Raw genomic sequence first — 22482 nt, forward strand, 5'->3', positions numbered from 1 at the left:
TATGTTAATCCTAACTTAAACAAATGTATGTAATAGTTATTTATGTTATTGCATTGTTATTTACTGTCTGCAATAGTAGTTATTGTTGTATGATATTATGTACTTGAAATTGCGATGCTTATATTCAATGGCAAAAGTACAAATTTAGAAATGAAGTAGAAAAAAGTACTTACTTTCATGACATACAAGATTTGTAAAGAATTACAAAATTACAAAAAGAAAAGGGGGGATTCAGAAAGGAGTAGTCAAATAGAAAACCCAAATCTATTTGCACTTCAACCATTCTTGTTTCTTTGAGCTTTTAGCCCTTCCACCAGCACGGCGCCCGTCAGTTCTGGCCTTGTGGATTCCCTTAATCTTATCAAGATAAAAGGGGGCAAAAGGATTCCTTTTGCCATTGAGCACAAGAAATCGCTAATAATATTAATGACTTATGAGAAGTAATTTGTATAACCACTCCTATCCTGAAGAATGTAATGAATATTCATGAATTTTATCTATAACACTGTATCTTTGGGGGTACTGAGATGTGTGTTTGGTGGAAACAATTCCCCACACATCCGGTGCACCGAATAAAGCAAATACACACTTCTCTGACTTGGTCTCTGAAGTGTCTCTGACCTCGATTGGGGTGAATCAAAAGGCAGCTGTTTCGTTCCAGGCTTCCATGGTGCTTTTATTGTGGAAAACAGGGGAGGGGTTGGGGGGCTGAGGAGGGGGATGGAAAAATAAGGGAGGTGCAAGTTCCATGCGAGCCCAGAACCAAAGAGGCCCGTTCCGGATCTTGCTGGGGTTTTTATCTCCAGGGATGGGAGGCGATCCTGGCTCACATCAGCCAGTCCGGAAGGGTCAAGGGGGAGGGATCAGGGGAAAGGACACACGTTACAACACTCCAGTGTGGTAGGTACCTGGTATAATGGGAGCCCATGACATCTCTAACAATCCTTATCTATTAATTGCTGGACTTCCTCCTCTTGAGGATCCAGCTGTTTCTGCAGACATTCCCGCTTCCAGTGGCCCTCTGCCCTGCAGATAGCACACTAATCCCTTCCCAACCGCTGCTTCAGTCGGCTCTCCCCTGCAGAGGAGGGGATGCCTTTGCCACATCCTGGTGGTCGGCCCCATCCCCTCTGTCCGGGTGTTAGAAAATATACCAGTTTAAAAGTTTTGTATAACTTTAGTCAAAGGGTTCTGTTTGTCTTCACCCCGGGAAAAGGAATTTTAGGTGTTTTTTCCAGGGCATTGTTCTACCAGGTGAGGTCTGGTGGACTCAGCATATCAACAGACTGGGAGTAACCCAAAAGATAAAGGGCTATCAACAGAACATCAGCAGGACATCAGTGCCTATCTACAAACATCTACCCCAGATGCCACCTCCAGCAGGGGTGAAGACATCCTGGCTTGGAAAGGACTCATAGGAAAATTGAAGAATGAAAAATCTAATTAACATCAGAGGCGAGGAGATTCAGATCCAATGGGAAACTGAATACTGGGGGTTTGCTCAACTTTGAACCAATGAACACTGACCCAATATTTTTCTATGTATTTTTACTGTATAAAATATCTGAAGAATCGAGTAAAAGCCATGTATCATGTAATGATTCTCTCTGCACACCCAGGCTATGTGTGGATGAGATGATTTCTGTGGTACATCCTGGCCAGAACAACATCCTGGCCAGATAATAAAGTAATGCCTTGACTCTCTAACATTAAAAATGTTGTTGGAGAGTTTTTGTTTTTCCCGCAGTTTCGGTGACACGGGGGCCCCCTTAGGTCTTGTAGTTTACTCCTCTGGGGCTGTCATAACTCTGCCATCACTTTTTCTTCATCCCTTCTTATATACACTTGCTTTACCTTTCTAACCACTTTATCCAGGGGCTTATTCTGCCCTTTCTCTAGCCTCCACCCCCGCTGCTACTGCCTGTGGGTGCTCATTCTCACACATTTAAAAATCATTCATTTCTCCAGTGACCCAAACAAAATCTTTAAAAGAAAGTCCTAATCCTTCCACATACAATCCGCATTTTCCAAATATTCCTTCTGCAGTGTCCAAACACAGCCCCCCTCTGGCGCTCCTTGTGGGCACAGCCAGCAGCACCACAGGTGGCTGGGACACCCTGCAGCCTCATGGAGGTCAGGGGGCCACTGCCACCCCTGCCCGGGGGGTGGCGGGGTCAGGGATCGCCCAGCGCTGAGCCCGCAGCCGTCCCACAGTTCTGGCCCGGCCCTGCACCTCCCCACAAGCCCCCAGCCCACAGTCCCCATCTTGCACCTCTGTGCCTGGTCCTAACACTCCTTGCCTTAACCATATTTCTCTGCACTCCCCTGTTGCCAAGACTGCTTCTCGACTCCCTTTACTGCCCCCCCCCGGGCATGGATTGTCGAGACCCCTTCTTGACTTGCCCTTACTACCCCCATTGGGCATCCATGTCCTTATATTTTGGGATCATCATCCCTTTTGCCAGGACCCCTTCCCAGCTTTACTTGTGCTACCCTCCATAGGTGCCCTCCCAGGTTTACTCCCTAAAGTTCCCACTGTACTCACTGGTGATATTTTCAGTGGTCCTTCCTTGCGGACTCTTCATGGACCCCCTGGTCTGCCACTCGTCTGTCTCCTGGACAGTTGTGGGAACCCAATCAATTGCCTGGTGCCAGCCGCCATCAAGGGAAGCTGATTACTGAAACTGGGTGAGACATGCCTTCAGCTCCACTTGCTGCAGGCCTCCTCCAGACGGTGGAAGGATCCCAGGCAAGCCCCCATTTTGTCAGGAAAATTAATCCACAAACACCAGAGGTTTATGTCCAAAAAGGAGACAGAGAAGTCCTGTAACTTTATTTCTGGATAAAGGGAGAGGTCACGGGCATTTCCCATGGGGGCTCTCAAATTGCTAGAGGACGCAGCCTCTTTTTATCCTAATTTCCCGGCCGCATTTCCCTCTCTCTTTCCCCATTGGCTGAGGTACTTGAGAGGTACAGACTTCCCAAATTGCCTAATACAGACCTCCTTCTAATGTACATTCCCCCCACCCCCTTTTGTTTCCTTTGTGACTGTTCCTTTTCCCTAAGTCCAGGGATTTAACACAGCCTTGGATGAGTAACAGTTTGTCAATTAATGGAATTCCTCTGGAATTTATGGTTCCTCCCATTGCTTCTTTCACCTATCAGTATGTGGCCTTATCTACCAGAAGGCCTCACAGTTTGTTTGTAAAGTCATCTCCCTTTTGTTCCTTTCAAAAACATGTAGCAGCAATCAGTTCAGTATAGTTCCTAATTCTGGATCTGGACCTACAAATGCCTGAGAAATTCAAGTGTTAAACATGTATCATACAACAGAGGCACCCTTGGAGGATCCTGATCCTCCACAGCCACTGCTTGTGGCACAGAATCAGTCATAGGGTTGCTAGTATAGAAACATGTGCATGCATCTACCTGCACTGCCATCCAATAACGCAGAGGGGGGAGGTGGAGTGGACTAGGCCTGTGCATTTACCGAAAGCGTCTCTATGGCTTTTGGAGATCACTTCGGCCAGCACTGCTTTGGTACTGTGTAGGAAGACCTTCTCACACCTGTGCTGGTGGAAGGCACAAACACACACTCACCCAGGGAGCTGGATAGCTCATGCGTTACCAGAGACAAAGAATCCAGAGCGCTCAATCACTTGGATATTCCAGAGGTTTATTTCTGAAGGGGTCCAGGAGTGAAAGAGAAAGAGAAACTCTAGGTTCTCCTAGATATAGAGATACAGGGCCAATAATCTGAGGGTACAGGGGCGGAGAGAAGGCGGGGGGATACAAAAAGCAATGGGGAGAAGGGAGGGGTGGAGTGAGGGATCAGGTTAAGGCCAACCAACATAGGAGGATTTACATAGCCTAGGGAGGGACCATCCAATTCTCAAAGGGTGGGTATCTTAAACTTTAGAATCTTTCCACCATTGAGTTCCTGCTTTCCCGGGACAGCTTGGCTCCCCAGCAGTTCCCGAGGTGGTCTCATCCACCACAACAATCCAAATCATATACATTGACTTAGAAAACACAGACATCACATACTACCTCAGAAGAATTTATCATATTAGGAGAAATAAGAGATTAAGGTAGAAGTAGAGCTACATAGTCAGGAATTCATTATTCTTTTTTAAAACTACTTTGCAAGATACTTCTCACCAAATATGTAGAAGACTTCCTTTGCAAGACCATCAGCCTCATTGGTGCAAGCAATATTGGCAGTATCAGCATAAGAGGAACACTCAGGGCACTAATGAAATCTCTGCTTAAGAAAAGATAAAACCTGCCCTGAATGAGGCTGCTGGGTGCTGTAACCCTGCTGCTCTGATTTCTTAGGTGGCTTTAGTTATGCACTGCCACTACCTAACATCAACCTCCACAACCCATCTGGCTATTTCTGAGGAAAAAAATATCAAGAATCTGGATTTTTCAGGGAGCATGTGCTTTGGAAGCACAAGTCCTTAAAGACACCTGGAGGATGGCATGCTGTTGCAGAGGCGTTAGGACACAGCAGTCAGGAACAGGCAACGCAGTTTTAGCATACAGAAAAGCATAGTGACACAGGCCAGGGTGGGAGCACCCATTTCAGATTTGAGCTTCTTTCTATTTATCACTTTTTTTGCAAAGAACTACAACTGACGGAATCAGCAGGCTGGAGGCATTAAAAAAAACCTGATCCCTTCTCTCCTGATTCTCCTGCTTCTTCTTCCTCCCTTTCTAATCAATGATATAGACCTGTAGCTCTCCTCTGCTGCTCCAGATGGACCCCTATAAATCCATGGCTGGCTATCACTGTCCCAATTTTCAAGAAGGGCAAGAGGGAGGCTTCCAGAAACTACGGGTCTGTCAGTCTGACTTTAGTGCCCTGTAAAATAATGGAAAATATTATTCTGGGAGGTATTGAAAAACACAGACAACAGAGTCATCAGTCAGAGCCAGTACAGCTTCATGAGAGGAAAGTCCTGCTTGCCGGACCTGATTTCCTTCTACGACAGGGTAACCCACCTAGTTGATCAAGGGCAGCCTGTTGATGTAATCTTTTTGGATTTCAGTAAAGCTTTCGATACTGTCTCTCACAGTATCCTTCTGGACAAAATGTCCAGGACACAAATGGATAAACACATTATGTGATGGGTGAGCAACTGGCTCACAGGTTGGGCACAAAGGGTTATAGTGAATGGGGTGACATCAGGCTGGCAACCTGTCACTAGCGGGGTTCCACAGGGCTCTGTCTTAGGCCCTGTGCTCTTCAACATCTTCATTACCGAATTGGATGCAGGACTGGAAGGAATATTAAGTAAGTTTGTTGATGATACTAAATTGGGAGGAGCTGTTGACTCCCTTGAGGGCAGAGAGGCCCTGCAGAAAGACCTCAAAAATTAGGGAGACGGGCAATCACCAATCTTATGAAAGGGACCTGGGGGTCCTGGTCAATGGCAAGTTGAATATGAGTCAGTAGTGTGCCCTGGCAGCCAGGAGGGCCAACTGTGTCTTGGGGTGCATCAGGCAAAGCATCTCCAGCCAGTCAAAGGAGGTGATTGTCCCGCTGTGCTCTGCACTGGGGCAGCCTCACCTTGAGTGCTGGGGGCAGGTTTGTGCACCACAATATAAAAAATACATTAAGCTATTAGACAGGTGAAGTTGTAGGGTCTGGAGGGGTCCGGCCGCCTTAGTCCCAATGGCTTCCGGGGCTTCGGGAGACCTCGGAGGCCTCACCTGGGCCCAAGCTCTCAGCCCTCCCGGCTGTTCAGCTCTGTCCCAGAGGCGGCTACGGTCAGCCTCAGTGTTCCCAGGCTCGCTCCTTGGAGCGGCAGGGAACACGCGGCGGAGGCGGGTGCCTACCGGGCAGGAACGCCGTGGAGTCGCTGGTCGCTTCCCGTGATAAAGAGAGCACGACGAGCTGAGAGTCACCAGTGCGCAGTTTATTAAAGGAGAAGCGGCACGGGGGAGGCACACTGGGGGCTCTCGGGTGAGGCGGTCTACGCAGCTACCGGGTGCAGAGCACGGCGGGGCTGGGGTCGCGGCCACACCACACCGAGAGAACAAAGGGAGGGGGTTTTTAGGGGGAGGTACGGGGTTTCCCGGGGAGGAACAACAGGGGCGGAGCCAACGGGGCTCCGGGACAACATGAGGGACAAGCGGGGGAGCAAATGAAATATAACTAGGGAGGGGATTACAAACAACTCATGGGGGAAGCCCGGCAACAGAACATTCTAGTGAGGGCAAGCAGCAGGGGCGGTGATAGGGGCGGGGAAGTGAACTTTAAACCAATAAACTTAGGAAAAACTTTCCAGGGGAGGGAGAGAGCGGTTTACGGCCCGGCCTCCTCCGAGTCCCAGGCGATGGCATCCTCGGCAGCGTCCCCGTGGATTATGCCGACCGTCGGCCTCGGGGACTCGGGATCCGCAGCATCGGGCCGCCGCACCCCCACAGACAGGGTCCAAAGGAGGGTCATGAGGATGGTGAAGGGTCTGGAGGGGAAACCTTATGAGGAGTGGCTGAGGTCACTTGGTCTGTTCAGCTTGGAGAAGAGGAGACTGAGGGGAGACGACATTGCAGTATTCAACATCCTCACAAGGGGAAGCAGAGAGGCAGGTACCAATCTCTTCACTCTTGGGACCAGTGACAGGACTAGAGGAAACAGCTTGAAGCTGAGTCAGGGGAGGTTTAGGTTAGATGTCAGGAAAAGGTTTTTCATCCAGAGGGTGGTTGAGCACTGGAACAGGCTCCCCAGGGAAATGGTCACAGCACCAAGCCTGTCTGAGTTCAAGAAGCATTTGGACAATGCTCTCAGGCACATGGTGTGATTTTTGGGGTGTCCTGTTGTGGCAGGATGTCCTCCCCCTCTCCCTCTCCCACATGGCTGGTGCATAGATAACCCAGGCCAGGTCAAAGGCCCAGCAAGGGGTTATCTCTTGGTGCCCGAGAGTCTGGGGCCTCCAACCAAGAATCCACATCTTGGTATGGAGACCAGATGTGGAAAGAGATGAAAAGAAACAGATAACATGACCGAAGGACACACTTTTACACTATAAAAGACACACGAATTATCACAGAGGCAGAAGTCTCCTACACACACTCTGGAAATGTGCAAGACTTCTCCCTGGAGTTTGGAATTGAGGGAAAGGATTCTGAGGTATACTCCACCACCAAATTGGCGTTGGTAAGATACGTTGGTTCCTAAAGTGTCTTATTTCTTTGCTAGCTGTAATAATAGGTACCTTTTCGAGCACTGCAATTTCTCTACTAGTAGTTTCTTTTATTTTATTCCAGTGTAGTATGTAGTTTGGTCCCAAGTCTTATGTCTGTTATTTTTGTGTCTAATAAATTATAATTTATGTCATATTAGACCTAATCAGCCATTATTAAAGAACTTGCAAACAAGACTGGGTCTTGGGGTGCTGGCCACCCCAGTAAGAGCTACTGCCTGCTGCCAAAGGCCTAGGCAAAAGGCAGAGACTTATCTGAACACCTGTCTCCATTCGTAACACCTGAGCAGGGCCAGGAGTTGGACTTCAATGGGTCCCTTCCAACTCAGCATATTCTATGATTTATCAATTTTTTTTCTTTTTCACTACTGGGGCAATCACTGTAGTTGTGGTTTGAGTCCCTATCTCAGCCATAGTGCCCTCAAATAGTTTTATTTCACATGCTGAAATTTCAGCAGCATAATATTGAACATTTATTAGGCGAGAAAAGGCAAACAGCACTGGGCGCTTAGCAATTTTGCCAGAGGTGCGATTCTATTCATTTTACTGTGAACTTAAGTACCTTCTCCAACTGTTACATATTCATTAAGCCCAGGAGATAATTTACACTTCACTCAATCCCCCCTCTCTGATCCCTGCCCCCTTCCGCCAGTGCGATGCCGTCTCGGATCTTCTGGATTGTCTCAGAATTGAAGGCAAAAATCCCCCTCTGATGTCTCCTCAGTTCCAACCTAATTTGTAGTTGACAGTTTCTTTGGGAGATGTGAGTTGAGATAACAGGCTTCCAGGGATGCATATGGTTTATCTTCTTTGTTTCTTTAAGATGTCTTGATCCCAGCTCTGTGGTTTATTAACTTAAAAGACATTTATTACCCTGTATTTATTGCTACATTTTCTAACATATTACAACTATTTCGAAGTTACAATTCACTCTAACCTTGTTTCTACTTAACTATATTTTATTTTAGCACTATTTTTACACAGTAAATTATCACTTGTAAATGTTAAATTCATATATGCGAAAGCCAACATTTATCATTCACTCATGCATCAAATAAGCACATGCTCATCTGCAGAGTGTGATCTTGGGGGAAGGTGTGTCCCTGGCATTTTTAGGTGTCTTTTTGTTCTGGGCAGTCCACGAGATTTAGCAGTTTTTTAATCGGGTAGTTATTTGCTGTTATTTCTTGACTGTTGCTGTTCCGCTTGTTAGCAAACTGTTATTTTTTCACTTAAATCTACTCATATTCGTTCCTTATTTGTTGAACCTATAAAGGAAGGCATCTCATTCCATAGTGTTCTTTAAATTGTCTTAAACCAAGACAATAAGGATGAGCAATGACCATGGGAGCCTGCATTATAAAAGCATTCACATCAATCTCAGGCAGGCAGAGGGAGGTGTATGCCCTCATCATCCAAAGAAGATCGCTCCCCCAGCGTAACAAGGCCATCAGCATAATGGCAAAGCACAGAACCGTTGTTTGTATTAACATGTTCCCAAACTCAGCAAAAGATAAGCAGTGCAGCTGAAATGTCCCACACTGGAGCTTGTACTCAGTGTCAGGAAAATTAATCCACAAACTCCAGAGGTTTATGTCCAAAAAGGAGACAGAGAAGTCCTGTAACTTTATTCATGAATAAAGGGAGAGGTCATGGGCATTTCCCATGGGGTGTCTCAAATTGCTAGAGGATGCAACCTCTTTTTCTCCTAATTCCCGGCAGCAAGTTCCCTCTCTTTTTCCCCATTGGCTGAGGTACTTGAGAGGTACAGACTTCCCTGACCGCCTAATGCAGACCCCCTTTCTTATTTGTCTTTTGTCTCTGTTCTTGTAGTTTATTAACACAGTCTTGGTCATGTCAATCAATGGAATTCCTATGGAAATCCTTCCCATTGTTTCTTCTATCTCTCAGTATCAATCTTATCTTACCAGCAGACTCAGGTCTTATCTTACCAGTGGTTTGTTTGTAAAGACACTCCCTTATTCCTTTCACTCAGTAACTACTATTTACTAGAGCATGCTATATATATATATATATATATATATATATTTATTTATTTATTTATTTAAAACTACCTTTGTCTTTCCCCACATTGGGCATTAAAAAGGACTGTGGTGGGTTGACCTTGGCTGCATGCCAGGTGCTCACTAAGCCGTTCTATCTGTCCCCTTTCCAGCAGGACAGAGGAGAGAAATTAAGATGAAAACAACTCAGAGGTTGAGATAAGGCAGTTTACTACAGCAAAAAGTTGTACACACACAAGCAAAGAGAAAAGACAATAATTTTATTCTCTACTTCCCATTGGCAAGCAATATATGGCCACTTCCTGGGAAGCAGGGCTTCAGCACATGTAGCAGTTACTTGGGAAGGCAAATGTAAATAAAAAAATGCCCCTCTTCTTCCTCCCCCCCGTGCGGCAGCGCGGTATCACGATTCACAAACGGCCACCCCACGCCGCAATGTGGAGGGGGCCGCCCGTGACCAGAACACGCCAGGCAGACACGTGGCTGTAGCAGGCGGTGGAGCTGCGGGGGACGCGAGACTCCGTGAGGGTGTGGCGATGGAAGAAATGCAGGATCACCATCTGAAGTTTCCAGGGATTTATTAAGGTCCACAGTTGAGGGTCAGAGGAGGGTGGAGAAGGGCAGAGAGGCGGGGGAGGATTCAGGGTGCTGGAAAGCCAAGATGGTGAACCCCGAGTTCCGCTCTCTCAGCAGGTTATCAGGAGAGGGAACAGAGGCGTGGTTACTCAGAAGAACCAACTAGGGGAAGCCAGAGGGGAGGAGCCAGGGAGGAGAAAGGGGTAAACCAATAAGATTACAGCATGGGATGGTACAGGTTTCTGCTAGGGAGAAGTCTCTAGAACAGCATAAGCACACTACAGCAAATCCACTTTTGTTTTATACAAAAGAAAAGAAACCCCCAATATATTTACAAAAGCAACACAATAGAGTTAAAACTTAAACTTTTTTTTTTTTTGCTGGACTCATTGGTTTTACTTGAAGGGTCATATAAGGATTAAGGGAAATTTTAAAATAAAGAGGGGAAAATAGTCTGAGTCTTTTTGAGCTGGTATAAATTTTTCTAGGCAGATAGTGGGTTTCTTCCCATTGTATGGCTTCCGCAGCAGGTAGAGATAAGCAGCGACTCCTTTTGTTGACAACAGGCTGGAATTGGAGCTGGTCTGCGCAGCAGTTTTGCTGGAGTGGGGTGTGGCCTGCTGCTAGTTGGAATGCAGACTGATAACAGAATCACTGGGAAGAGTCTCTTTGCCTGTGAAAATAGCACTCAGAACACAATCATTATTTCTGAGCAGCTAACAGTGTCTGATGTTACACACTGGCTGCTTGCAATGAACAAAACCATTCCCTTTCACCCCTCCCCCTTCCTGCCAGGCGGCGGGGCCGGGCCCACTGCGCCGTGCAGTTCCTCCCCCTCCCCAGCACTTCTGGGTCTGACGTGGCATGGGGACTTAGGGGCGAGATCTTCCCATGCTTCTCCGCCCTGTGACGTAGAAGGGGCGCAGCGCGATGACGCGCAAGAAGGGGCGGAGCTTACACACGGCGGGAAGATGTTTGGGCTTCTGGGAAGGAGAAACTCTGAGCATGGTCTTGCCATTTTGAGAGCTAACCCTGATGTTACATAGGGCGATTTAAAGAGAGAGAGGGTAGGAAAGGAGGGTAAGGTATGAGGGCTTAGGGTAAGGGCCAGGATGAGTTGATCAGTCTCACTCTAGCAAGGGAAAAGGGGGAGCTGGCGAGGCGCCCAAGAGAACGGTAGCAACCCGGCGTCTGTTGGACGGGATGCGACTGGCAAGCTACCTCTTATCAGGGTTAGAGGGAGAAGGAAAGTGGGAAGGAGGAGAGTTATTAACAGGGGTGAACTAAATATACTTTAACTAAAAGGGTTTTAACTAAGGAATACATTTCTTTTTGAGGATCGGGCAGACGGGTCTTTCCGAAACCCTTTTCCGCTCTATCCTCAAAATGCCACACTTGCCTAGCTGTTAATGGCTAAACTTTAAAAAAATGAGCTGGGGTCCCAGACAGAGCCCTACCTACTGTCGCACTCTATAACTCACACACACCCGCACCCCCTCTCCGCGGGATGCACTCGAGACACACACACATGAAGCACGGAATTGACTCCACAACTCAGATAGTTATGAAGTAGGTATGTGTTTATTCCAGCTGGGGTGCATGGGGGGTAGCCCCTACAAAGACATGCACGCCCTCAGCGGCACTTCACTAAGTTTATATTAGGTTACAGATTACATATGCATAAAGTTAGACAAAGCTCCTATACATATTCAATACCTATCCCCGCTTTGTATTATAATGAGTTCAAAGTTTATTTAAATATGCTCACGCAAGCACAGTGTCTTCAGATTAATTGTGGGCAAGGGTCTCGATGATTAATTATGACAGGTGCGCATGCTCCCTTGGTCCTTGGTCCTAGTCCAAGCCTGAGAACCGACTCGTACCGGTTCTGGGGTCTAAGGGCGGGATGCTCGGTTACACTTGGTGGTTTCTCTCAATTACTTGGCTCTCCTCTCTTCATCCTCTCTGGTACCAGGTAGGCACAAATTCATTAAGAAAATAATAAATGGATTGCAGCTGGCATATCTTAGTAAATCATTATACAATCTCTGGCTCTCTAAATCAGTTTAAAAATATTATTATTACTATTATCTAGCTTCTAGCTCTTTTACATTAGTAATTTCTATTTTACCCTAAATCAGTCCCCCCTTTTCTATAAGATTAGTAAATTCTTTTACTAGTAAATGGCATCTTTTTCTAGCAAGCTTCTGCGATAAGTATCTCTCAATGCCTTACCATGTACATTTGATAAGGTAATTAAAATAGATAGCTTCTTTAACATCTTACAATTTTAAACAAATAGCAAAACAGATAACACAAGACTAACACTTACCAAAATTAGTAAAACAATTATGGGGATGTCGCTGTTGAGCAGCTAGCAGAGTAATGAATGCATCGGTTCTCAGTGGCAAGAAGGAATGACCTTTATTGTTTTGATTTCATCACATTTATAGAGTTCTCAAAAGTTACCCAGATTGGTCAGTTAGAAGCCTTCCCCCAGGCCTGATTGGCTAGGCTTGCACTGTCCAAGTTCTGGGACACTGTTCCAAAACATCCAAACTTTATCTTTATTTACAAAAACACAAGAAAACTTCCCATGGGAAAAACTGTGCTAGCCACATGGGGTGACATAATGTATTAAGGATACCAGTTGCAGTAGGTGACCATCCAAAAAGCACATCCCACCAGTGATGATCCGCATCCTGTCTGGCTCTTTGCAAGACTCTGTTTATTTCCTCTGTATCATAGTGAATGGTTATTAAAATTTTCTTTCCACTTTTTTGAATTTCTTTCAGGATGTTAATTAAGTTTTGGTGCTCTACCAATTGTCTTACCAGCGTAAGGTTCATCTCAATAGGTGTTGATGATAAGTCATGATACATTGTGTAATTGGATTTTATCAACTGATGAGATACAACTGGTGCCAAATACAAAAAGTCACACCCAATGATCTTCACAAAATTACAAACACAAAAATTAGAACGATTTCTAACATATGGGGTGTGAAGCTCCCAGTCTATGCTCAAATGATGGCTAACTTGTTGTACCACCTTTAAAATGAAACGTGGTCCTTTATCTGAGGACATTGTGGCTGGAACACAGAAGCGTGGTATTATTTCTTGTGGCTAGCACAGTTTTTCCCATGAGAAGTTTTCTTGTGTTTTGTAAATAAAGATAAAGTTTGGATGTTTTTGGAACAGTGTCCCAGAACTCGGACAGTGCAGGCCTGGCCAATCAGGCCTGGGGGAAGGCTTCTGACTGACCAATCTGGGTGACTTTTGAGAACTCTATATATGTGATGAAATCAAAACAATAAAGGTCATTCCTTCTTGCCACTGAGAACCAATGCATTCATTACTCTGCTAGCTGCTCAACAGCGACAATTTCTTGTAACAATACCTTGATTACCTCCCGAGCTTTGACAGTTCTAGTGGGAAAGGCTTCTGGCCATCCTGAAAAGGTATCTGTTAATACCAACAAATATCAATACCCCCCTTTTCTTGGGAGTTCCGAAAAATCAATTTGCCACTGCTGTCCAGGCCCATTCCCTTTCCCAGTTTGGCCCAGTTTTGGTTTGCGGATATTTTTAGGGCTAGTCTGGAGGCAAAGGTCACACTGTCGGGTTACTTGTGCGATGGTAGCATATAAATTTCTGGCAATAATTTTTTCAATTAAATAATTGTGTAGGGCATCTATTCCCCAATGTGTCTTTTGGTGTTCTGTTCTTACTAGTGCCCACACTAAATGAGAGGGAATGACTAACCTCCCTTGTTCAGTAATAGCCCAACCCTCTTCATTGTATGACCCATTCTGATCCTCTTTGTTATAGGTTGGCTTACCTTCTAGGGAGATTTGGCCGTCTGGAATTAGAGCCCCTTCAGTTGTCACCTCACCTTTCGCTGCTTCTTTTGCCTCTCTGTCTGCCAGGTCATTTCCTTCCTCTAATTCTGAGCTCACTTTCTGGTGTGCTTTAATGTGCGTGATTGCTACTTTCTCGGGTAGCTGGACTGCTTCCAACAGCTGGGTTATCTCTTGTGCATGTTTGATGTTTTTTCCTTGTGAGTTCAACAGTCCCCTTTCTTTTCAAATGGCTCCATGTGCATGTACAACTCCAAATGCATACTTTGAGTCTGTATAAATGTTTATCATTTTCCCTTTGGCTATTTCCAAAGCAAGGGTCAAAGCAATTATTTCAGCTTTCTGGGCAAAAGTGTTTATTGGTAGGGGTCCAGATTCTATTACCTTTTTGCTGGTGGTGACTGCATACCCTGCATGTTGCTTTCCACTGATGACGTAGCTGCTTCCATCGGTAAACCAGGTCTCTGCATCATCCAAAGGTGTATCTTCTAGATCTGGACGGCTGGAGTATGTGGCTTCAATAGTTTCCAGGCAGTTGTGGTGCACCTGCTCTCCGTTGTTTCCGCTGAGGAAAGAAGCTGGGTTGACAATGTTAGCGACCACTATTTCCACATCGTCCTGCTCCACCATGATGGCTTGGTATTTCAGGAACCTCTGTGGGGAAAGCCAGTGTCCGCCTTTCACTTCTAGCACTGCAGACACTGTATGGGACACTAACACAGTCATTTTCTGGCCCAAGGTGAACTTGCGTGCCTCTTGGATGTTTAGCACGACTGCTGCTACAGCCCGGAGGCATCCTGGCCATCCTTTGGCTGCTGCATCTAGTTGCTTAGACAGATAAGCAACTGCCCATCGATATGGGCCCAGGTCTTGTGCTAGTATTCCCAAGGCAATCCCCTGCTTCTCATGAAAAAACAGAAAAAATGGTTTACTCACATCTGGAAGTCCCAGAGCTGGAGCTGACATCAGGGCATTCTTCAGTTGTTTGAAGGCCCTCATGGCCTCTTTTGTCCACTGAAGATCTCTGCTTTCCTTTTTGATGAGCTCATACAAAGGTTTTACAAGGACCCCATAACTAAGGATCCAAAGCCTGCACCATCCCGTCATCCCCAGGAAAGTCCTTAGTTCCTTTACAGTTTGGGGTTTCGGGGTTTGGCAAATGGCCTCTTTCCGGCCTTGTCCCAAAGTTCACTGCCCAGCACTGATTTCATAGCCCAAAAAAATTACTTTTGGTTTTACTACTTGAGCTTTTTTCTTGGACACCCTGTACCCTTGGAGCCCCAAGAAATTTAGTAAACTTACTGTCTAGAGTACACAGGCTTTTTCTGTCCGGGTAGCAATTAAGATGTTGCAATAGCTTCCCTTCTTCAGAGGGGGCTTCCCAGGATTCCAGGTCTTTTGATAGTTGATCCCCGAATAGGGTGGGACTGTTCTTAAATCTTTGAGGCAACACTGTCTAAGTGAGCTGAGTTTTGCATCCGCTTTTGGGATTTTCCCACTCGAATGCGAATATTTTCTGGCTGGCCTTGTGGAGAGGGAGGCAAAAGAAGGCATCTTTCAAATCTAAAACAGTAAACTAGGTTAGTTCAGGTGTTAGCTCAGTTAGTAGCGTGTAGGGATTTGACACCACAGGATAGAGGTCCTCAGTTATTTTGTTTACTGCTCTTATATCTTGTACCACCCGATATGACCCATCAGGTTTGCAGACTGGTAAAATGGGGGTGTTAAAATCAGATTTACACTCTCTCAATAGTCCTAGCTGTAAAAAGTTTTCAATCACTGCGCTAATCCCTTCCTTGTCTTCTTTCTTAAGGGGGTATTGTTTAACCCTGACTGGTTGTTTCCCTTCCTTCAATTTAATTTGTATCGGAGGTGCATTTTTAGCTCTTCCAGGTACGTTTGTTGCCCATACCCCAGGGAATACTTGATTCATAATTTCCTCACTAATTTCTCCCTCAGCCTCTGTGGTTGTTAGCATTAAACTTAGTATTTCAACATATTGTTGATCATTTACCTCCAGAGTAATTTCCCCCTCTTTAAATGAAATGGTTGCTTGTAACTGTTCCAATAGATCTCTGCCCAAAAGGGCTTTTGGAGGTCTGGGCATGTACAAAAACTTGTGAATACTCCACTGCTTTCCCAGTTTATACTTTAAAGGTTTGCAAAAATATGCTTTTTCAGATTGACCAGTTGCCCCTTGAACCATGATATAATCATCCCCCACCGGCATTAAAGCTTTATTTAAAACCGAGTATGTTGCCCCCGTGTCCACCAAAAATTCTATTTATTTCTCTTTTTCCCCTAGCTTCATTATAACCAGTGGATCTGCTAGGGTGGAGTCCTCTGATCTTCTTCAGTCTTCTTTCATGTGTGCAATGACTCCTCCTCGGCCTCATCTTCTTTGCTGATTGTTCTATTTTCCTTCTTTTAAAAAAAAAAAACAACATTAATTATAATAGTGTGTTATATTCTAAAAACCCATGTGGAGGCCATCTAAATCTGTCATTTAGCCTGTACAAAGGCCACTACTAAGTTAAAAATTTAATAAGAGTTCTTTTATCTTTTATACTTCTGCTCTCTGTAATTTTCTTCCAATGTGGTAAAACATAGCCAAGTGGAGTTGTTTTAGGAACTTCTCTGCTTTGCCCAGTTCCCATCTTATCTGTTTCTTGCTCTTGGTTCAATCTCTTGTCTAAGCAAAACTCTTTTCACACTGACTTGCTGGATTTTTTGTTTTTTCTGCTTTTTTCTCTTTTTTTTTTCAATTTTTTTTTTCTCTTGCACTAACCAGGTTTCAAAAACTAAATGACTCTTTCCACACACTAAGGCAATAACAGCTGCTTCTGACCACTCTGTCACAGCACTCACACAATGCCTAAACCTTACAGTGATTATTTTTACACTCAAAACAGAAAGGTATTTTCGGCATCAGACAAGCATCTCATTTATTTCACTCAAAGACAAGCTGGTATGAGAGAGAGGGAGAAAAATAAATCAAGATTAATTACTGAGAGGGAGGAAGGGGAAAGAAAAGGAAAAAAAATAAAGGCAACCCCTCTTTGTATGGTTCTATGTTCACTAAGTAAATTAACTCAATATTCTACAATTCCGCTGCTAAAAAGAGCTTAGTAATTTTGTCCACACAAAACTTTTATAATGCACCACCTTATTCTCTTTACAACCTGCGCCGTTACTCTCTGACAGGTCAATAACAGATAGTATCTCTTAACTCCGCAAGCTTGCAAACCCACTAATCAAACTGTGGCACAGCTATGTTCTTTTGATGTAGTCACCGAGAAAAAATGTCTCTTACTGGCCACAGTAAAAAGTTTCCCTTTATTCAATTACCACCACAATTTCAAACAACTGCATACACTCACTCACCCTAACACAACAATGAACACGTAACACAACACAAAAGCGCTTCTACGACCACAACAGCAAAGTACAACAAAAATTCCAAAAACCCACACTCATACACCAAAGCTAATAAACCACAACCATACCCAAATATTCACTTCTATTAGACCACACTTCAAACTTAATCAATCAACTTCTCATTTGCTCGTGCAGACTAATCTGCACCCACACACATACACAACACCGGTGTTAACAATACTTCAAACTAGTTTTCTTTCAAACTAGTTTCCTTAGGGATCCACTCGACCCACCACCAGGATCGCTCGCGGCCGCTCTATCGGACAGCGAATCCCCCCCCTGCCAGCTAAGGACAACGAATTACTTCGCCAGTCTCCCTTAGCCAGCCCTAACCAGTCGCTTGCAAGCTCACCACTCAGGGACAATGCTGTGCACAGGACGTCTCTCTGTGTCTTACCAGCAGCCCTAGCCACGCGTATACGCCTTACAGGCTTCCCTATACCCGAAACACATACCGTTTCTCCGCTGTAGCAGGTGGTCGTTGTTTGCCCCCGCAGTGAGCGGCCGAGGAGCGGAGGTCCTCCAGGAAAATCCCGGGGCGCGCCTAGGATGTCAGCCCCTCAGTCGATCCTGCAGCCAGGCAAATCCTGTCCACCTGGGGTGCCAAATGAAGCACGGAATTGACTCCACAACTCAGATAGTTATGAAGTAGGTATGTGTTTATTCCAGCTGGGGTGCATGGGGGGTAGCCCCTACAAAGACATGCACGCCCTCAGCGGCACTTCACTAAGTTTATATTAGGTTACAGATTACATATGCATAAAGTTAGACAAAGCTCCTATACATATTCAATACCTATCCCCGCTTTGTATTATAATGAGTTCAAAGTTCATTTAAATATGCTCACGCAAGCACAGTGTCTTCAGATTAATTGTGGGCAAGGGGTCCCGATGATTAATTATGACAGGTGCGCATGCTCCCTTGGTCCTTGGTCCTAGTCCAAGCCTGAGAACTGTGATAAAAAGTCGCAGAATCACACGAGAGAGGAAAGGGGCCTCAACACATCCTGTCAAGGCATCCTGTTTGCCCACAGAACCGAATAGAAAGGGGAGGGAGACCCCCACCCTGCACATCCTGTATCCTGTATTTGTTGGGAGTGGGCTGATTATAGAATCATTGCTTGGGGGGCACTGCGAACGTACAAGAACTTGTTTCCCACGACCACCGAAGAGCAGAATAAGACCATCTAGCAAACAACACGATGAAGGGGCTGTACTAACTCCGGAAGATATACGTGGTCAGAAAATAGAGACTGCATAAAAGAGGGGAGTTCGGACTATTTTGGCGCAGTTATCTGCCCAGCGCTGCCTCGCTGATACCCGCTTGCTCTACATAAATCAAATTATACTTAATTGGACATTGTCTCTGATTGATTATTGAGACCTAATTTATAACAAAAACCGACTCGTACCGGTCCTGGGGTCTAAGGGCGGGATGCTCGGTTACACTTGGTGGTTTCTCTCAATTACTTGGCTTTCCTCTCTTCATCCTCCCCGGTACCAGGTAGGCACAAATTCATTAAGAAAATAATAAATGGATCGCAGCTGGCATATCTTAGTAAATCATTATACAGTCTCTGGCTCTCTAAATCAGTTTAAAAATATTATTATTACTATTATCTAGCTTCTAGCTCTTTTACATTAGTAATTTCTATTTTACCCTAAATCACACACTAACATTCACTCCCCCTCCGCTGCGAACTACACACACTCTTGCCGCAGCGGAGTTCTAGGGTCGGAAAAAAACCCCTGCTTAGCAGTGTAGGTGCTGCTAACTCACTACCAAGGTCTCGCGTCACTCATGCTTACCTCTGGCAGACTTTTGTTAACTGACAACTGGTCTCCGCCTCGCGGTCCCTACAGTTCGTCACTGTTTCTTCCCCAGCAAAGAAATACAGATTCAGCAAGTTCCCCACGGTTCTCTCAGGGTCCTTTTCTAAGGACACACCTGTGTCCCCAAGGAGTTCCACGCTTGCAGGCAGGACGTGCACTTCACAGAAGAGATTGACTATGGCAGCGCGGGGTTTTTTCGGCGCTGAGCTGGAGCGGGTGGGGCGCGCGCGGCGGAGCAGTGGCGCAAGATGGCGGCGCCTCGTGGCGCCGCGGCGGCGCTGTGCGGGGCGCGCGGCAGGCACGCAGGTGGCTCGTCCGCGGCGCAGCAACGGTGCGCGGCACGGCAGCTGATCACAGCGCCAGTGGCTCTCCACGGCGCGGGCAGCGGCGGCACACAAGCGCGGCGCCAGCGGCTCTTCACCGGGCGGTGACAGTTCCTCGGCGCTGCAATGTTTCGGCGGCGGCGCGAGCAGGTAGCACCAGGCGCGCGGGCTCAGGCGGCGCACGCGGTGCGAACGGCTCGGGGCGGCACCGCGGCTGGCTGCTCCCACGGCGGCGCGGCGCGCTGGATCTGGCGTGTTCCGGCAGTTGTTCTTTCCTTCCTGACAAGGGCACCATTTGCGGCAGCGTGGTATCACGATTCACAAACGGCCACCCCACGCCGCAATGTGGAGGGGACCGCCCGTGGCCAGAACACGCCAGGCAGACACGTGGCTGTAGCAGGCAGTGGAGCTGCGGGGAACGTGAGACTCCGTGAGGGTGTGGCGGTGGAAGAAATGCAGGATCACCATCTGAAGTTTCCAGGGATTTATTAAGGTCCACAGTTGAGGGTTAGAGTAGGGTGGAGAAGGGCGGAGAGGCGGGGGAGGATTCGGAGTGCTGGAAAGCCAAGATGGTGAACCCCGAGTTCCGCTCTCTCAGCAGGTTATCAGGAGAGGGAACAGAGGCGTGGTTACTCAGAAGAACCAACTAGGGGAATGCGGCAACGCGGTATCACGATTCACAAACGGCCACCCTACGCCGCAATGTGGAGGGGGCCGCCCGTGACCAGAACATGCCAGGCGGACACGTGGCTGTAGCAGGCGGTGGAGCTGCGGGGGACGCGAGACTCCGTGAAGGCGTGGCGATGGAAGAAATGCAGGATCACCATCTGAGGTTTCCAGGGATTTATTAAGGTCCACAGTCGAGGGTCAGAGGAGGGTGAAGAGGGACGGAGAGGCGGGGGAAGGATTCAGGGTGCTGGAAAGCCAAGATGGCGAACCTCGAGGGAGGCTGCCTCAGCAGGTTATCAGGAGAGGGAACAGAGGCATGGTTACTCAGAAGAACCAACTAGAGGAAGCCAGAGGGGAGGAGCCAGGGAGGAGAAAGGGGTAAACCAATAAGATTACAGCATGGGATGGTACAGGTTTCTGCTAGGGAGAAGTCTCTAGAACAGCATAAGCACACTACAGCACCCCCATAGCTTTTATATCTGATCTGATGTCATATAATATGGACTAAACCTTTGGTCAGTTTAGATCAGCTGGCCTTGTCATGTCCCCTCCCAAGACCTTGCCCACCTTGATGGAGGGCTGGGGGGGGGGATGTTGAGAGACAGTACTGATGCTGCACTAGCACTGCTCAGCAGTAGCCAAAACACTGGTGTGTTATCAACACGTTTCTAGCTACCAATGATTCACCCCAAGTGAGCCCAGAGACAAGAGACAAAGTCAGAGAAGTGGGTATTTGCTTTTATTTGGTGCACCGGGTGTGGGGGACTCACTCCTCCGAACACACACCTCGGTACCTCCAAAGACACAGTGTTATAGGTAAAATTCATGAATATTCATCACATTCCCTGTAATAAATTACAATCAGTTTAGTTCACGAACTGTTTGAAAAAGGTGATAAGTCTTAAAATTGCCTTTCCTTTTATTTTTCTTTTTTCTTTCTTTCTTTTTTTTTGCTGTTATAAAAACGAATCTTGTTAGGAACCCTGCCCAACCCCCATGAGGCAGATACAAAGGAATTTGGCTCAGAGGCCATAAAAAACCTCCCCCTGTGCAGCCCCTATGAGGCAGATACAAAAGGAATGTGGTTCAGGGGTCCATAAAAACCTCCCCCTGTGCAACCCCCACGGAGAGTCCATCCCAGGAGGCCCAGTAACCATCACCCAACGCAGAGCACACCAGCCTAAGATGTCTCAACAGCCAATCAAGGATTCATGAAGAGACGCCAATCAAGACATACGGGGGGAGTGGAGTACTAAAGGGTTATAAAATTCAGTTCTCTGTGGGCCAGCGGTGCGGTGCATAGAGATATGCTTGAATCTCTGCCCGTCCAGTGCTGACTTGACTGATATCCGCTTGCTTTTAATTAATAAATTTTTTTTTTTTTAATTGGATCTACGTCTCTGATTGGATAATGAGGCTAAATTGATAACATTCCCCAGGATAGGAGTGGTTATACAATTTATTTCTCGGAAGTCATTAATATTATTAGCATGTGCATCATGCATGCTCCATGTGTCCCAGTGGTCTTTGGAGAACCCCAAAAACCCCTCCAGGATGAAGATCCTAGTAGTCTTCATCACAATGCACTTTTCACCTTTCTCTCTGGAGCATGCGTAGTCCTTCATGAGATGATTCAGCGGTTTCTTGTGCTGTCTTCAAACGGATTCTTTTGCCCCTCTTATCTTATTAAGATTAAGGGAATCCTGTTTTTCTGGGTTTTTAGAATTTGCATATTCTGTCTCTTAATAGCTAACTTGATAGTTAACTATCTATTTGACCACTCTTCTCTCACCAATGCAAAACACAGCACTGTGAGGGCTGCTAAGGGAAAATGAACTTCAACTCAGCCAGACCCAATACACATGCCTACCATTACTAAAATCAGTGGAAGAACCTTCGGAATGGGGAATATTAACTTTAGATTTTAATCTAAAAATTCATGCAATAATAGAAAATGAAAAAGGAGTTTTGCATCTTCCTTTGAATGATACCGAAATCAGCCAGATAGAAACTCTCTAACACAGTTTTGAGTATTAGAAAGCAGGCATTCTTTGTTGCAGCACTGGGCACTCGGTGGATCCTTCCTCCAATTAGGTGACCTGAGCATTAGGTGTGAGCAGTTTTTATCATACACACTGATTACATATTCATTAGCTATCCCCATTTCCTTGACTTGACATAGTCACACCCCTTATCAAATGTCCTTATATGGTTCTTTGGGGTCCGTCTTCAACGGCCGCTGTCCTTTTTAGGAGGCTGTTCCTTGACCCCTGCTTTTGACTAAGCACAATATTGTTGTTTTGCATAACTTTGTCAGCCTTGCTGAGCTGACATCCTGCTTGCATTTTGCATGACTTCTGTTTGCCTATGTTACATCCTTTATTTATTGCTACAAGGCTGTGCTGTTCTGTTCTACTGTCCTTATCAGAATTACTGCAGTCCACAGGCTTAGGTTACTTAATAAAGAAAAGAACTTGGTGTTTGTTACGAATGGAGACAGGGGGTTGATAGATTTCTGCTGGTTGCCTAGGCCTTTGACAACTGGCAGTTA

At 46.1% G+C, this 22482-nt stretch overlaps 1 long non-coding RNA gene across 1 annotated transcript; it reads right to left on the bottom strand.

The window, feature by feature from the left end:
* Positions 1-10391: 10391 nt before the first annotated feature.
* Positions 10392-19907, bottom strand: LOC146425608 (uncharacterized). Its single transcript, XR_014846459.1, has 2 exons — positions 18767-19907; positions 10392-11323 (listed from the first exon to the last, which is right to left on the bottom strand). It is a non-coding gene; the product is annotated as an uncharacterized LOC146425608 (long non-coding RNA).
* Positions 19908-22482: the final 2575 nt, after the last annotated feature.

Source organism: Lichenostomus cassidix, chromosome W (genome assembly GCF_008360975.1).
Source record: "Lichenostomus cassidix isolate B80296 chromosome W, HeHo_3.0, whole genome shotgun sequence".
In the NCBI taxonomy this organism is placed as follows: domain Eukaryota; kingdom Metazoa; phylum Chordata; class Aves; order Passeriformes; family Meliphagidae; genus Lichenostomus; species Lichenostomus cassidix.